Raw genomic sequence first — 14706 nt, 5'->3', positions numbered from 1 at the left:
GAGTTCATTGATGCAGTTTCCCTTTATAGATTCCTCTTCCTTCTATGCCTCTCTGAGGCTCATTATGAAAAAGCCTATAAAAGCGACACCTCCTCCACAAATCCTTCCCTGACCACCTTCCATGTAGAATTCCCATGGACTGTCTTCTAGCCCCAACTCTTGTTTTCCCTGCGTCTCAGATTTCTTATCTTTAGAGGAAAGAAAAATCCCTCCACAGACTTTTCATGCAACTTCAAAGATCTTCCTTCATTGAACACTGACAAACATTTCTTCTGTATTTGGTTCAGAACACATGTGGAGGCCAAAAAATTAAGGCCATTCCACCTCAAGTTTAGCATTAGCACAAGTACAACCGTCTTAGGCCCCTGTGAATAAGAGCTGAACTTTACAGGAAAAACTGCAGAATGTCCTTGACAGAGAATCCCATATCAGAAAGACAACAGAGCTCAGAATGCCCTCAGCAGAGAATCCCATATCAGATCTTAAGAAACTCTCCCACCCTGTCCCCCATATTGGAATGGAAAAATTCCTCCATCCCTTCTGAAAATCCCCTAGACCAGCCCATAAAAAACCCAGCTGTAACCCACTTCAGGGTCCAAGCCCCTGCTCTGTTGTGTGGAGTATACTTGGACCCAAGCTCGAGCTTGTAAATAAACCCTCGTGTACTTGCATCTCAGTGTCAGCTCCTTGGTGGTTTCTAGGATTCGCAATCTTGGGCACAAAACACAGAGGACTAGGTGCAGAGGACAGAAAATGAATAAAATACACCTTCCCTGTCAAGCAGCTTGTGGTTCAGTAGAAAATCACCCAAATTATAATACTAACAATAGGGGCACCTGGGTGGCTTAGTGGTTGAGCATCTGCCTTCAGCTCAGGGTGTGATCCCTGGTCCTGGGATCAAGTCCCACATTGGGCTCCCCACAGGGAGCCTGTTTCTCCCTCTGCCTGTGTCTCTGCCTCTCTCTTTGTGTCTCTCATGAATAAATAAATAAAATCTTTAAAAAAAAATACTAACAATAGCTTCACGTTTGTGCTTTCAAGAGCACATGGCTAAATGCTTTACATCCAGATAATTACTTAGGAGGTTATAATACCAAGTAATAAAATACTTTAAAATTAGGTAAAGTTGCAAATAAATTGAAGATGGTCTTGTCCCTCCTCATCTTTTGATGTCTGTCTGTCCTGGATCCCCATTTAGGCTTCAGGCTCCGTGAATCGAAACGGGAGTCATCCTGCTTTGTGACTTCCGGGGCACCCTCAGCAAAGCAGGTCTCAACCCATGCTGGGTGGCTGCTGGGTTAATCTCCTCCTGGACCCAGGAGGACCAGAGAAAGTGCTGCCTGGTCAGAGGTAGACACGCCAGATGCCAGTCAATAGGCCTTGTGAGGTCACCCTGTGCAACAGGCCTTGTGAGTCACCCTGTGCACCCCCGAGGTCGGCCAGGCCCGGCGGGAGAGGAGCAGCTGTCCCCTGCTGAAGGGCTTCAAGGAAGGACCCTCTACTTGTCCTGGTAGATCCTGAGCTCTCACCCTTGTTCTCAGAATATCTCTGGGGCTTATTTTCTTCTCCCACAACTTCTGTTCTAAACATCCTTCATCTATGATGGTTTGTGGCCCATGACCAAGGTCAAGTGGAGAAAAGCATGGAGTCCTTCACTCCCCTCTTGGTCAGCGGCACCTGCTCCCCCCATCACAATGGTTGTCTGGGGCTTTTGGCCTCTCCAGTCCCCCCAAGCTCAGGCACACAAAGCTGTTGGGAGAGGACTGAGTGTTGGGCCTGGACCAGGTCTTGACCCCCAGGTTGCCCCAGTTCTGCTTCTGGAACTTTGAAGAGCATCTCCTGTCCTTCCCCATCTATAGGATCACTAGGGAATCAAACAAGATGGCATCATAATGGGACTTTGCACCTGGATCACGTGAAACCCTGTAGACGGGTCACTGTTACCTGCATTTTATTTTTATTTTTTAAAAAAGATTTTATTTATTTATTTATGAAAGACACAGAAAGAGGGACAGAAACACAGGCAGAGGGAGAAGCAGGCTCCCTGTGGGGAGCCGGATACAGGACTTGATCCCAGGACCCCAGGATCACGACCTGAGCCAAAGGCAGACACTTAACCACTGAGCCACCCAGGCATCCCTGTTACCTGCATTTTAAAGAGAAGTTTTAGGTTCTGAGTCTTAAAGTGATTTTATTAAATCTAATGGTGGAAGTTCAGACCAAGTGACCCATGGGAAGGAAAGAAATCTAGGGACACCAGGGCTGCTCAGGCCCTATCAAGTGACACCAGACACAGGCACAGGTCCTTGGTAGGTCTGTCTACCTTCTCTGTGTCTCAGGGCTGGTGCTGCAGGGGGCAGGGGAAGGATAAGTGCAAACTTATAGTTTGCTGAGCAGGAGAGAGGCCAGTGGGGAGGTCGCCGCGGTGTCTGGCTGGGGGCAGCATACTCCTTGGGGCCCAGACAGCCTCTGGGTCACGTCACAAAAGGTCACTGCACCTGCATGGAGAATTTTCCAGCTATTAACAAAGCCACCGAGGCAGTGCGTCGGTAAAGTTCAGCCTCTAATCCCCAATTAAGGCACTGGGTTTTAGCTGCATCCGGCATCTGGTTGCCAATGGCTATGGTAATTGTTTCTCGCTCTTTCTCTCTCTCTCCCTCTCTCTCTCTCTCACTTTCCAGGACAATTTCCAGTGGAAGGGGATCCTTCCCAACTAGCAGAAACCTCTCTCCAAGGTGATGTCTCAGAGGATGGGTAGGGAAACTTCTGGGTTCAGCCCAGCTTCCAGTTCACCCCCTGGCCCCTCTCTTGATCCCGTCAGGTCCCCACCCTGTGTCCCTTATGACCTCAGGCCATTTATTTAGAACCTACTCTGACCAGGCACTTTGCAAATGCAATCATTTAATTTTCCAAACAACTCTGGAAGAAGAGTGACACCTCCTGCCCCCTTCCTTTCATCAGAGGGATAGCCAGGGGTCTTAGAAGGCCTGACTTGCTCCAGCCCTAAGGATGGAAAGGGCAGTGCTCAGACCTGCTCTGGGGTCTGTGTGACCCCAGTCCTTCACCGTGCCAGGATGTGACATGGGCCCTGCAGGGGCTGGGGCTCAGACAAGGAGGGGTGACCAGCAGGCCGTCAAGCGGTTTATTACCATGATGACTGCTGTGGTTTGGGGGCCAGTGCCCTGGCACTTAGTAGATGCCAGGTTTCGGGTTTTACATGAAAGGATTGTATTCAGGTACCGTGTGGACGGATGAGTACCCATCTCGTTTAGCTCCGCACAATTCTGCTAGGTAAGTAGCTGTGCCCCCATTTCACAGATGAACAAACTCAGACATAAAGAGATTAGATTCATCCATAGGGCGAAACACCTGAAATTTGTGCTTCTGTGGGTATAACACAGAAGAATATAGTGAACTTCATGTGGCTCAGCTTAATTACATAGTAATCAGGATTTGACCCCAGTTGTTTTTTTTTTTTTAAGATTTTATTTATTTATTCATGATAGACGCGGGGAGGGAGGGCAGAGACACAGGCAGAGGGAGAAGCAGGCTCCATGCCAGGAGCCCGATGCGGACTTGATCCCGGGACTCCAGGATTGCGCCCTGGGCCAAAGGCAGGCGCCAAACTGCTGAGCCACCCAGGGATCCCCTGACCCCAGTTCTTTCCAAGTTGTAGAATTCCTGCCTTCCCTTATGTATAGCAGAGCCTTCCTTTGGCAGTTTTCAAAGGGTATGACAACACAGAAGGAAATCGGTTCCTGGCAGAACAGAGCATGATCCCTTCTAACCTTCTCTCTCAACTCTGGAAGGCTCTTTTCCTGCTGTAAGGAGCACTGGCCTGGTGAGACTTTCTTGAACAGGTGCCATCTCTAAGGGCTGTTAGGCAAAAGCACACTGGCTGGACTTTCGGCTCTGAACAACAACAACCACAGAGACAAATAGCTGTCTAAGTAGGAATGTGTGGGCAATGCCAGAGCTGATAGAGTTGCTTACACAGCACTGCTCCTGAGATGGGGCAGACTGGAGAGACAAGGAGCCCTGAGGAGTAAAAGGGAATGGGCTGAGGTCTCACCACAGACTCTGCAGACTGCACAGTTCTTACCAGAGCTCAACTCCTGATTGCAGACATGTGATTGGGATTTATTTTAATTTCCAGAAGTGGACGACAGTTGGGCCAGCCTCGTAACAGCACAAAACTATATGCATTTATTCACCAGCCATGAGAAAAATCAGCTCAAGGAGGCAAAGATCCTGTTTCCACTCTAACCCCTCATCAGAGTGACATAGAAGCAAGTGATGCTAGAGCCTTTCAGAAGTCCGAGATTTTCCTCCCTCATGCCCTCCATTATGGATAAAGAAACTGAGACCAAGTCTGGGACCAGCTCCCCAGTATCTGCCAGAGTGCCTGACTCCTGGGAGAAATGTTGACAAAAACATGGACAAATATGTTGATAAAGGAGTAAAACTAGTAGAAGGAGATGAGAGAGATGCCTTTCCACGGCCACTTCCCCCAGAGATGGTGGCGTCTCCACGAGCACACAGTCCCTGCTCCTGATCAGATTTCACGTTGTTAATGGGGCAAGACCATTGCAAGTTCTAGTTTGTGGTCTGACCAACATGAGGTAGGCTTCTGTCCTCTTTGGGACAGCGCTGAAACTTGTGTCCTTTGAATTCTGCCCCGGGTCAGTCTGGCCCATCTTCTCTGCCCTGATCACTGCCTGATGAAGGACACTGGAGATGATTAGCTGGCTTGCATGTACGGTGTCACCACATCCATCTAGAGGGCAGCCTTGTTGAGCCCCACCCAGCAAACAAGCCTAAGTGAGAACCACCCCCCCATCCTCCCCAACCCACACTTTCATAGAATTCTTTCACCCTGAGCCACAATCTTGAATTACCCAAAATACTTTAAAAATGTTCCTACCTGGGTCCCTGCCCTAAGGGATTCTGATTTAATTGCTCTGGAGCACAGCCCGGGCATCAGGAATTTCAGAAGTTCTCCAGATGTTTCTAATGTGAGGCCAAGCCCAATAACCTCTGCATCAGCTCCACTGTCTCCCCATCACCTGATACCGTCCTTGGCATTCGAGGAATGTTTGTTGAATGAATAAAGGCAGGAATGATGAGGGAATGGATGAATGCAGGGCTTCCTACCCAACATGGAGCCGGAGAATAAGCTAGGAATGTTTTGCAAAACACATGAGCCCAGTCCCAGCACCCCTTCCACTCTCCATGTCCCTCCATCTCCATCCTTCACTAACTCAGATTCAGTTTGCCTGCCTATCATTTGGGTTCGTGTGCTTTGCAAAAACTCTACAGGTGATGCCAAAGATGCGGCTTTGATTAAGAAGACGAGTGAGTGAATGAATCAGTGAATGAGTGTGTGAGACAGCTGAGCTAATGGAGAGTTTTAGTTGGGACCAAGAAACTGAAGAAGCAAAAGACAGAGGCGCTTTCTCTCTGGGTTTAGGAAATTGGTGGGTATCATCTTCTGCTAGTCTCGTCTCCTTTCACTTGAGTGGCAAAATAAACAGCACTTGCTGGGGAAGCAGGAGGTAGCGGTTGCCTCCTTCCTGTGTCTCCTCTCCTCTTGCTAAGAGAAGCCAACAATTGCCGGGGAACAGGAGCCTAGACTCCTCAGATTCCAATTTGCAGGTTGCTACGGTTGCTCCCTTATTGTTAGCACACACATCAGATTGGAAATTGAGGTCACGGTAAGGAGGGGGAAATGGCGGGGTGGAGGGGGGAGAGTGAGCCGACTGGGAATTTGGCCATAAATCCCCTGGTGCTCAGCTCCACTCAGCAGGACTCTGGAGCCTGAGGAGTTCTCGAAGGTGTTTAACCTGGGGTCACTGGGGATGCTGGGGAGTGACAGAGGAAGCCAGGGATGACGGAGAGGAAAGAGACCCAGCAAGTGAGCCCCTGCAGGTAGCGGGAAGTCACCTCTTCCGTCTCATCATCTGCCCCCCTGGGCCTGCAGGGGACAGGCAGTGATACCGTCCCTCTGCCTAGGGACTGCAGACCGCCAACAGGTGGGCTTGTAGTGATTTAGAAGAACGAGCAGAAGAGGGATCCCTGGGTGGCTCAGCGGTTTGGTGCCTGCCTTCGGCCCGGGGTGTGATCCTGGAGTCCCAGGATCGAGTCCTGCGTCGGGCTCCCGGCATGGAGCCTGCTTCTCCCTCTGCCTGTGTCTCTGCCTTTCTCTCTCTCTCTCTCATGAATAAATTAATAATATTTAAAGTGAAAAAAAAAAGAAGAAGAACGAGCAGAAACAGACAAGCATCCCCAGGACAACAGAACTACAGAAGCGGCCGCGGTGCCGGCGGCGCCCGGGGGCCTCTGCAGTCCCGGACATGCCCTATACTGCTCTGTGTAATGAGGCAGCCACCGGCTGCCAAGCCGTGCTTGAAGCGTGAACAGAGAACTGAATTTTATGTTTTGTCTCATGTGAATGAACTGAAATGCAAATAGCCAGGAAAGCTAGTGGCTGCCTTATGGGATGGCGCAGAGCTGCAAGGCGGGGCCCCGGGCAGGAGGTGGGAAGGGGGACCGTGGTCACAGCTCCACGCGACGTGGGCTTGCATGGCAAGTCCCTGTTGTGCGGGCTGCAGGACGTCCCTGTAGTGGGCGCCAGGCTCTCGGAGCTTCTCGGGCCCTCGGGCTGACGCAGGCCTCGTTCTCAAGCGCCTCCAGCACCACGAGGGGAAGCTACCACCGAATCCTGCTGCTCTCAAGGGAGACATGACTCTGTTCTTCCATCGTGATGGTTCTCAAAACCCTTCCCCAAGAGGAGACTCGAAAAGAACGAGTCTCTCTTGCCGGGCAGAGGGCAGAGCCGGGGCTGGAACTCAGGGCTGTCCATCCGAAGCCCTCGGACTCTCAGACCTGGGAAGCCACCTCCCAGACTGGAAGGCCAGACTTCCCTGGGTCAGATTTTGTTACTCACTTGCTGAGTGGTGTTGAAAAAACAAAAATCACTTAATTTCTCTGAGCCTTAGCTATAAAGTGAGGAGGTTGAAAGCCCAAGATGTCCAAGGTTTTTTTGTGGCTCAAAAACACTCGTTCTAAGGCATTGAACATCCCCCCACTAGACACCAGTTGAAATCAAATGGGCAGTTGGATGGCTTCTCCCACCGCTGTGAGCTTTTTTTCCTAGCCCTAATTCCCCTCGACATTAGCCATTTTATTTATTAGTATTATCATCATTATTAGAACAGCATCTATTCCCTGCTGCTCAGGCTGGATCACCCACAGGAAAACCATCGCCAGCCAGGCCTGAGCGAGCAGCAGGCTGGAATCTTACACAATCTGGCCTCAAAACCAATGCAGTCCCCATAGTGAGAAGCACTTGGTGTCACCTCTCTGCCCTTCTCCATCACTTCCTTGCTTTATTATTCTTTCCTCTTCTCTCTTCCACCTCCATTGTCTCTATTTTTTCCTCTCTCCCCTCTTGTCCTGCCCGGGTCTCCCCCTCCCGCCATCTCTGCCTTCCCTGACTCGAGTCCTGGGAGCCCTGGGCAACCCAGGCTGAGCCACGCTCAGCAGGTCGGGGGAGCGGGGCTGTCTGGAGAGGCCAGAGGCACCACTACCTGTCATACGTTTTAGGTGGGCTTCCCACTCCACACGCCATGAGAACTGAGCTATGAAAGCAGCTCTTGTTGCTAACAGAGAACAAAAAAGGAAAGGAAAAATCTTCTAGCCCCTTACAGATTAGATTGAGCATTTGTGCCCTCCCAAATGTCCTGTTGAAGCTCTGTCACCAAATGAGATGGTACAAGTGGGGCCTTTGGGAGGTTATTTCGATGAGATGAGGTCATGGGGTGGGGTCCTCATGAATGGGAACGGTGCCTTTATGAGAGATCTCACGGAGACCTTGCTTTCTGTCTCTTTCTCCACATGAGGACACGAGAAGTCGGCCGTCTGCAATCCAGAGGGAGTTCTCACCAGAAGCTGACCATAGGAACACCGCGATCTTGGACGTGTGGCCTCCAGAACTGTGAGAAGGAAGTTTCTGTTGTTGATAAGCCACCCTGCAGGGCTGGGGATCAAAGTGAGGGAGATTATCTCCTCCTCCAGCTCAGAGAAGAGGGCCGGCTCTCCATACTCAGTGAGCCTCATCTTACAGACTGGGGTTGGGGGGCGCAGCTAGCAACTTCATTAAAGGAGGCTTGAAATTGTCCGTCTGTGACTCTAGGCTTCAGTCAGGCCACGTCTCTGTCTGGATGCCCTCAGTAGGGTGGCTGCAGCTTGGCCTGGAGACCCTGTAAGCCTGCATTACACGAGCGTCTGTTCTCCTTCCCCTGTACAGGGATGGGGAGAGGAAAGCCCTGGTTTACAGAGATGGTGCTGTCCCTGAAGTTTGGGGATTGGCTGCTAGCTGGACTCAGTCATGCTTTTCCGCTGCCCCACCTCCTGCCACCCTCCTCCTATAAGGAACACAGCTCCACAGAGATAGACTTGGGATTCTGGGAGCACCTGGGTGGTTCAGGGGTTGAGCATCTGCCTTTGGCTCAGGTCTTGATCCTGGTCCTGGAATCGAGTCCCACATTGGGCTCCCCTCAGGGAGCCTGCTTCTCCCTCTGCCTATGTCTCTGCCTCTCTCTGTGTCTCTCAAGAATAAATAAATATAATCTTAGGAAAAAAAAGAGACTTGGGATTCTGCTTGCCTTTGGGGCAAAGGTTCCCCTTTCAAGTGCTATTCTATTCTGTCGGGGGGAGCTGAGAAGCAGGGGAGGGGAAGATGACCTTGAATGTGTTTTTTGAAGTCTTCAGGGCCAGTCTGGGGAGTGAAACAAACCCTCAGCGTGGGTTCCTGGCCGGTGCCACCACCTGCTAGCCTTGTACTCCTGCGAAGCCTCGTTGTTTTCATCTGTAATATGGAAATGGAACACCTCCTCCCCTGGGGGCTTACGAGGGTTGCAGGGATCACGGGATGCGCTTTTTTTCTTAGGCAGCTGGCTGGCAGTCTGGTTAGCCCGGAAGCTGGAGAATGGGCTGGATGACCTGTTGGGGTTACTGCCTTGCTTGGGAATCTCTAACTCTAGAAACGCTTAAGTGAGTCCGGAGATGACCGTGCAATTGGCCGAGGTAGGTGAGGCTTAACAGCTCATTACCTGCGCAGCTGACAGAGCGACAGGGCCCTCAAGCAGTTCTGAGACAGCAAGGGAAGGCGCCAGTAATGGGCATCTCTTTACCTCCGGAGCGAGCTTCTCAGGCATCACGCATCAGTTTCCAGCAGGCGCCCGCTGATTCGGTTTTTAGGGCGGCGAGGTGCGGACGCAGACGCAGAGACCCGGGGAGGAGGGGCACGGAGGGAGCATTGTCACATTTGAGTAATGTCGCTGCTCAGCCAGGAACAAAGGCGCTTGTTATGCAATAGACATAATGGGAAGGGCCAGCCCGGGGCAGCCGCCTCGAATTGCAGAGCCACATTGCAGAGCCACGATCTCGCCAAGGAAGATAAAAACCAGACTAAGTTCGGCTTCCAGCCTCAGGTAGTGCAGGCAAGTGGCTAAGCCGATAGAGGCTGGCCGGCCTTCCAGAAGAGGATCGTTTCCAGTGACCACCCACCAGGGCCACTGCGGCTATCACAGACCCGAAGGCGATAGGCGATGGGACACAGGGCTGTCAGGGAGAGGTGGGTGGCAGGCCAGCAATAGGGTGTTCAGGAAGCCAGTTGAGATCAAAGACCAGCGTGGAAGCCAGGAGAGTCAGAGCTCCCAGTGCCAGCGACGGCAGGCAGCCCCCAAACTCCAATCCTGCAGCAGAAGCTGTCTGTGCCCCTGCCACCCCCATCCTCCCTACAGTGTTTGTTGGATTGAAGGATGCTGAGGGGCTGGGGACGAGGCAGAGGCTGGCTCACGATTTGGGGCAGAGCTCTTACGAACCCCCTGAGATCGGGACCTTGTCATGGAGGATGGGAAAGATGGCCCACGTCCTGTGAGGAGGGCATTTATTCCAAGAAGGGTGACTTCCCCGGTTTTGCTTCAACCAAGGAAAGAGTTTAGCAAAGCAGGAAAATTGGCACAGTGCGGCAAGCGGTCGGGGAGGGGTGTCCAGCGGTTTCAAGGCCCAGGAGGCTTGCTTTCTGTCCGGGAGGCTTAGGAGTAGCTGGCCCTACAGGTAAGGGGAGGCACAGAACATCTGTCTGAACTCTGGTTCTCCGGTCTTCTGATCCCCTGTAAGTCCCCTGGTGCAGCACCCCTCCCACCAGACTCGGCCTGTATGGTGGAGGGGGGCCACTTAGCAGCCATGCAACTTCTCAGAGCAGAGCACGCTCCTCTAAATGCCTCTGGGACCAACCTGCATGCACACAAGGCTTGTCACTTGTTGATTTTCATAAATAGCATTTTGACTATCGTGATTTTTGCCTCCTTCTTCACTCTGCTTTTGTCTGACACAAGCCAGTCTTCTTTCCCTCTTTCTGTCTCTATCTCTCTTACACACACACATACACACACTGCAGTCAGAACCTTAACCTTGAACCACATACCTAAACTTGGTCCCCAAATGTCTTCATTCGCACAGTGTACACACGAGCCGTTTGCAGGAGTGGATCAAGACCCATGATTACCAGGATGGTTGTGGTGTGTTCTTCCCTTGGCTTCCTGCCCTCCAAGCCTTCTTCTTTTTGAAAGATTTTATTTCTTCATGAGAGACATAGAGAGAGGCAGAGACATAGGCAGAGGGAGAAGCTGGCTCCCTGCAGAGAGCTTGATGCGGAACTCAGTCCCAGGACCCTGGGATCAAGCCTTGAGCTGAAGGCAGACGCTCAACCACTGAACCACCCAGGTATCCCCCATCTGAGCCTTCTAAGGGCTGCATTCCTCAGCTGCCTGTAGATAGAATAAAGGAGGAGACAGAAGGAGGTTCTGGGCTTATAGAGTAGAGCAAGATGGGCAAAGGCAGGTTTCTCCCTCCTTCCATCTCTAGGAGAGTCTAGGGGAATACCTAGAGTCTCAGCAGAGGGCTGACTTCTTTAATTTTTTTTTTAAAGATGTCTTTATTAGAAAAGCAAAAATACTCTTTATAATGTATATTTTATTGAGACACAGTATAGGACAGAGGCTAAGAGTTGGGGGAAAGATCTAGCTTTTCCTCATTCCAACAATGGCAATGTAATATTCCACAGACAGACCACCCCCAGTCAACCATCCCTCTACTGAGGGATAGGCCACTTCCAGGTTTTTTGTCACTACAAACAATAATGAAGCAAATATGTACTAATATGCTGGTGTTTTTATTTTAATTTTTAAAAAGATTTTATTTCTTTATTTATGGGAGACAGAGAGAGAGAGCGAGCGGTAGAGACACAGGCAGAGGGAGAAGCAGGCTCCTTGCAGGGAGCTCGATGCAGCACTCGATCCCAGGACCTAGGTCATGACCTGAGCCAGAAGCAGACACTCAACCACTGAGCCATCCAGGTGCCGGCCAAAATTTTTCAAAATAAATTCCCAATCAACTTTCTAAAATGCTGAGAGAAATTTACACCAGCCAGTGGTGCATTAAGTGCCCATTATTCCACTTCCCCAATTGTTATATTAGTAATAACAAGAGCTAACACTATTGACTACCTACTTCACGCCAGACACCATCATTCTAAGCTTTATTGTTCTAAATTCTCATTTCTTTCTCACAACAACCCTGTGAAGATATGATTACTACTCTCATTTTAAAAATGAAGATACTTAGGCACAGAGAGGCCTAAGTTTACACAGCTAGTAATTTGAGATGAATCAGGCTCTTTGTTAGAATCAATATTCTTTAAGTATATATTTTGTGGATCTATTGAGTTGAAGTGGTTATCTCATATGTTCTCTGATCTGCATTTCCATTACACAATGAGATTGAAACTTCATTGATTATTTGTATTTCCCCTTCTATAAATCACCAGTTCCTATAGTTTGCTCATTTTTCTATCACACTATTTGTCTTCTTTATCAATTTATAAGACCCCTTATGTGACATTTAAAATCAACCCACAGAGAGATTTTTTCCTAGATCTTTTCTGTTCAGTCCCAGAGACCCTCCCCTTCTTTTTTTTTTCTTTTTAAGATTTTGTTTATTTATTATGAGAGACACAGAGAGAGAGAGGCAGAGACATAGGCAGAGGGAGAAGAAGGTTCCTTGCAAGGAGCCCATTACGGCCCTCGATCCCAGGATCCTGGGATCATGACCTAAGCTGAACATTCAACCACTGAGCCACCCAGGGATCCATCCCATCTTTCTAATTTCTTATACATTTATTGTCTGTTCAGATTTCTTTTCTCTCTTTGAGTCAATTTTGGGGGTTATTATTTACCTAGAAAAATCAAATGTTTCCTTTAGAGTTTCAGATATGTTGCACATAATATTCATTTATTGTCTGTATTGCATACCTGTGGCTACTTATATCCTTTTTCCCTAGTATTATGTACATTGCCTTTTCTGTTTTGCCTTTAGTCAACAGGGGTTATCTTATGTCATATTTTTTTCTAAAAACCCTAGCTTTTTTACTGTTTGCTCTTCTAATATTTTACTGCTTTCCATTTCATTAATTTAAACATGTATTATTATTAGTTTTTCTAGCCTCTTCTGGTTTATTTTGTTATCATATCCTCTATTGATTTTAAGTTGAATACTTGCTTAATTTTTTAAAAAGATTTATTTATTTATTTATTTGAGAGAGAGAGTGAGAAAGTGAGCAAGAGAGGAGCACAGATGGGGAGCAACAGAGGGAGAGGGAGAAGCAGGTTCCCCACTGAGCAAGGAGCCGAAAATGGGACTCCATTCTGGGACTCCAGGATCATGATCTGAGCTGAAGGCAGACGCTTAGCCAACTGAGCCACCCAGGTGCCCCCTTACCTAATTTATTTCTAATTTCTCTAATAGAAAAAGGGGAAAATTAAGACCATTACAATTTCTGTGAGTAGAGTTAGCTATGCTTGGTACGTTTTGATGTGTAGTATTTTCTTTTTAATTATTTCCTAGTTATAATTTAAATGTAGCATTATTTAAGAAAGAAATGACTGTATCTGAAATTACAAGCACAGAAGTGTACCTTGCTTTCAGTTAGTCGTTATACTGCTAGGGTTTTATTTTTGGAAGGAGAGTGTTGTTTATTGTTGAGTTTCAGATTTTTAAAGATTATGGTCAGAGAACATGGCCTATTACAAGTCTTACGATTTGTAATTTATCAAGCTTTGCTTTGTCCCAAATACATGATGAATTTTTGCAAATGTTCCACTGATGTAAAAATAATATATGTTTCCTGTAAATAGAACTATTAAATCAAGTCTGTTGCTTTTTTTATTAACCATTTTACAGACACTCTGTACCACCTTAGGAAAACAGCCTCTCAGAAAGCCCCGAGCTGCCCTAGGGCCACCCGACTAGCTGCCATTACCCAGGGAAGAGGTTCAGCCCAGGGCACCAGGACAACAACCCCCAGCAGGAAGGAGACCCCAAAGCCTGCAAGGTGCTGCAGGTGGAGCAGCAGGTGGCCTGGGGGCCTAGGGGCCTGGGGGCAGCAGGTGGCCTGGGGGCCTCCCCTCTGGCACCAAGAAAGTCATCATAGCAATCCTTGGGGACCGTAAAAGAGCTCAATGTGAGAAACGGATAAGAAGTTTCATCGGTGGGAATGACACCAAGGAAGATGTGCTGGTACACCTGGCTGCCACGAGGAAGAATAACCCCAGAAGTGCCTTCATGGTGCAGGAGATGGAGAGAGAGCCGAGTTTGATGCTGCTGAGAAAGAGGTGCAGAGCCAAATGTCGCAGACCCCGGTGGGCTCCAGGGCAAGGCAGTCAATATGCAGGAGACCCTAATCATTCTAGCCACCACCCACAGGGTAGGATCCCACAAAGGATTACAGCAGGATTACCAGAATTACCAGTGGGAGTGGGGACAGAAGGAGCAATAGGGAGTGTTCCCGCAGTTCAGCCCACAGGGCCAGCCCCATCACAGGCCAGGTGCCCCCCTGCCCCCAGTGGAGAACCTGTGGGCAGCGTTGGAGCACAGTGGTCCAGCCCACCTGTGCAGGGAGAGGGGATGGAGGGGCTGACAGCCAGGGGCAGGGTAGACCAGCGACACAGCACTGGCGTTAGAGGCCACCATTCCGCAGGGCCTCCTGGCCAAGACAGGATGGCAGTGAAGAAGATAAGGAAAACCAAGGACAGCAGACCCAAGGTCAGCAGCCATCTCAGCATCTACACCCCTGCCGAAAACCCTAAGCCACAGGAAGGCAAGGAGACAAAAGAAGCTCATCTACCAGCTGAGAATTCATCTGCTCCTTTCCAAGGCTGGGTGGGGAGGGCTGAATCATTGCCGGCCTCCCATCGTGGCCATCATCCGGTGTAGTCAAACAAGAAGAAATGAATATGAAATTTCAGCAATAAACAATGAACAAAAGATTGTGGGCGAAGAAGCCCTTAATTGCTTACTATTTCCCCGTTGACCAGATAACCGGAACTAACTGCAATATCTCTTTTTAGTAATAGCAAACCTGTTTTATTGTAATTTTTCTTTTAAGTCTGGTTTTTCTCAATACATCTTTAAAGGCTTTAACATAGTTTTGTATTGGCTTAAGATTTTTAAGAACATTTTTAATTTGTAATAAAAGTTTATTGGGGAGCCTGGGTGGCTTAGTGGTTGAGCGTCTGCCTTTGGCTCAAGTCATGATCCCGGGGTCCTGGGATCAAGTCCTTCATCAGGCTCCCCACAAGGAGC

General features: G+C 49.2%; 2 long non-coding RNA genes across 4 annotated transcripts in view; one reads left to right on the top strand and one right to left on the bottom strand.

The window, feature by feature from the left end:
* The window catches only part of LOC144311272 (uncharacterized), a 25878-nt gene extending 24267 nt beyond the window's left edge, over window positions 1–1611 (bottom strand). For both annotated transcript variants that reach the window (XR_013376829.1, XR_013376828.1), the window contains exon 1: window positions 1110–1611. This is a non-coding gene — a long non-coding RNA (uncharacterized LOC144311272). The remainder of the gene's footprint in view (window positions 1–1109) is intronic.
* On the top strand, window positions 1428–14706 carry LOC144311273 (uncharacterized). Of its 2 annotated transcripts, none has more exons than XR_013376830.1 (4): window positions 1428–1510; window positions 2682–2735; window positions 4157–8107; window positions 13306–14706. It is a non-coding gene; the product is annotated as an uncharacterized LOC144311273 (long non-coding RNA). The 2 variants fall into 2 exon arrangements; XR_013376831.1 differs by having other exon boundaries at window positions 4157–7996; window positions 13306–14705.

The sequence above is a fragment of the Canis aureus genome, chromosome 3, assembly GCF_053574225.1.
Source record: "Canis aureus isolate CA01 chromosome 3, VMU_Caureus_v.1.0, whole genome shotgun sequence".
Classification (NCBI taxonomy): domain Eukaryota; kingdom Metazoa; phylum Chordata; class Mammalia; order Carnivora; family Canidae; genus Canis; species Canis aureus.
This window is presented reverse-complemented; position numbering and strand designations above follow the sequence as displayed.